This window comes from Microtus ochrogaster, chromosome 1 (assembly GCF_000317375.1).
Source record: "Microtus ochrogaster isolate Prairie Vole_2 chromosome 1, MicOch1.0, whole genome shotgun sequence".
Taxonomy (NCBI): Eukaryota; Metazoa; Chordata; class Mammalia; order Rodentia; family Cricetidae; genus Microtus; species Microtus ochrogaster.
In genome coordinates, this window is record NC_022009.1 from 37,546,523 (window position 1) to 37,549,225 (window position 2,703).

At 45.4% G+C, this 2,703-nt stretch overlaps 1 protein-coding gene across 2 annotated transcripts in view; it reads right to left on the reverse strand.

The window, feature by feature from the left end:
- The window catches only part of Fbln5 (fibulin 5), a 72,293-nt gene that overhangs the window by 59,357 nt on the left and 10,233 nt on the right, over nt 1-2,703 (reverse strand). The window lies entirely within an intron of this gene.

The following is a 2,703-nucleotide window of genomic DNA, read 5'->3' on the forward strand; positions in this document are numbered from 1 at the left end:
AAAAAAGACAAGATCTCCTGAGTAACTTGGAAGCATGGGGACTATGGAAAAGGGTTGAAGGGGAGGGAAAAAAAAGGGAGGGGAGCGGAAAAAATATATATAGCCAATAAAACAATTAAAAAATAAAAATAAAATGAAGAATCTTTACCTTTTTTAGATAATTCTACAATATTAAACTCACTTGGCATCTTGCTTTGCTTCAAATCACAAAACGAAGTTGAAGCTAAAGAGATGGTGGCTGTACCACAAGCACTAATCTGGGCGGCAAGAAGAAAAATCAGCCATGGTGTTCTCTCAACTCTTGTCCAGTTCAAAATTTTATAGAAAACAAAATGTCATTTGAAAAGGGAGTGAGCAAGGACTTCGCTGGTAACACTGACTTCCACACTGGCTCTCCAGAAATCCTTCAATAAACCTTCACAGCCCACGCACCAGGTTCGTCATCAACGGTTCAAACGAGGACCCAACCTGACACACAGTGTGGCCACAGACAGGTCTCTTAACTTCCCTGTGATTTAACCCCTTGTAGACACAACATAAATACCAGTCTTACTGTGTTACATGCTGAGGACCCATGACCCTGAGACACAAATACCGAACCAGTGCTTGCTGTCAGGACTGGGGCTATCTGCTAGTGATGCCGTTAGGTTTGTTTTGATGGGGAGGAGATGCGCTCTTCTCTCCATGGGCCACCAAAGTCAGAAATGTCTCCGGGTCTCATGGAATCCTCATCACTTCCTCAGGAAGAAGTCATCCCTGGCTCTAGGAATGCCTGTTCTCTCCTCCGAAGGCCATCTTCCCTGCACACACCTGACCATCTCTTCCCTGCTACCTTGCTCCCAAGCTCCCTGCCTCCTGTCCCAGTTAGAGAACTGCCATTCCCAGGCCTTTGCCTGCTCTGGCCCCCTGCCACCACCTCTCACAATGCCCATAGGGGCCTTGGCCTTGGTAAGTCAGGAAGCAGCGGGGTGGAGGGAAGGGAAGTCAGAACTCAGAACTTATGAATGCATAATGCTGAACATTTTGGAAATGGATGGGCCTAGTGCCAGTCCTTGCTGGGGTTCCAAGATTGTACTCGGCTTACAAAAGAGCCATTATTAAAGGCTCCACATGTCTGTGTAACAGGTTCAGAACCACAAGCAGTGTGACGTCAGAGGGATCGCAAGATGAATAGGCTTCCCAGCCACGTTCTAAGTGCCAAGAGCCTTGAGTCCCTGGAAGGAGGTATGTGGGAGGAAGGAGGACCCAAAGAGCCCTAAGGCCGTGCGTGCCCAGCTGTTCTACAGAAGAGGGTAGTGAGAGGAACCAAGACCTGTCCACACCAGGACCAGATGAGACCTTTCAAAAGCTTTACAGCCTTCAAACTGTTATCACACCCTTCCTCACCACACATGTGGTTAGTCACTCAGCTCATCTGCCCTCCAGGTGTCTCCTGGGTGAGCAGGGCCTCTCTCCCTCTCCATACTTATGTATAATTTATATATATATATATATATATATATTATATATATTCTCTCTCTGTCTCACACACGCACACACACACACCTCCTTTGGGACCATTTCTTTTCTATGAAATGGGAGCTGTGAGCTGGGCTCACATCCTAAATCTGCAATGGCCTCACTTGCTGGAATCCATATTTACCTTTCCAAAAAGAGAGAGGTTGTAGCTAAAGAATGTCCAAAAAGTCCTTCCCCATTACAATGGCCTATTGTTCTGCTCTATGTCATAAGGAAGCAAGATGCTATCTTCTCCCCCAGAGCTATGAGGCATGTGGCTTGACTGGGTTCCACATTTTCTTTCCTAGGCTTGTTTCTAGTTAAGGTGAATCTCAATCAGCATATACACATGTGTCCTGACATACACCCCAGGTTCTTTGAGAGCAGCAATGCAAAGTGTGAGCTCAGGTATACCCAGTTTTCCCCAGAGTGTTGAAGGACATATATTTACATACAGTTTGCATATATTTAAATGTAAATTCACATCATTTACATGAATATATTTATATACCGTAATTAGTACAGTCTCTCTAGTTGTTGGTTACAAACCAATACTCCAAAGCCCTGAAACCCACAAAATCTTATTAAGTAGACTGATGGTCTCCCACACTTTTAAGGCCATGGGAAGAAAGTATTAGAATTTCAATTCATATTTATTTTTATTGCATTCTTTTAAATTTCCCATTTCTTATGTGTGCTTTATATTCCTCAAACCACATGAGAATAACAGGATGCATGTGTCCTATATAAACATGCCTGTAATGGGAATCCAAGCCCACACGGATTTGGCAGAGGGGGTGCTCATTCTGAAAAGTTGGAGCTTTCGCTGTCAATCTCCCCTCACCCTAGCTCTCCCAAGACTGGAGACAAGTACAGTGATTTAGTCCAACTCCTGCCAGAGGACTGGGCAGGACCCCAGGCAATTGTACTCCAAGGCAGCACTGGCCAACGGAATCTGAAGCTCTCCAGGGTGCTGCCAGTTCCTTTGGGACTCGTGGCATATGGTGTCTGCTTTTCCCCTGCGTCCCCATCATCAAGGTTCCTTTAGACAGAAGAACACCTGCTCTCTCCCAAGAAACCCAGTTTCTTTTCCAGATCAGCTTATGTTGGCCCTCAAGTCTACTTGGCAGCAAGACTCAGTCCATTCAGTACATAAGAGACAGGGTGATGGCCTGAGTCTGATGAGAGGCATTGGTTATTTAATTG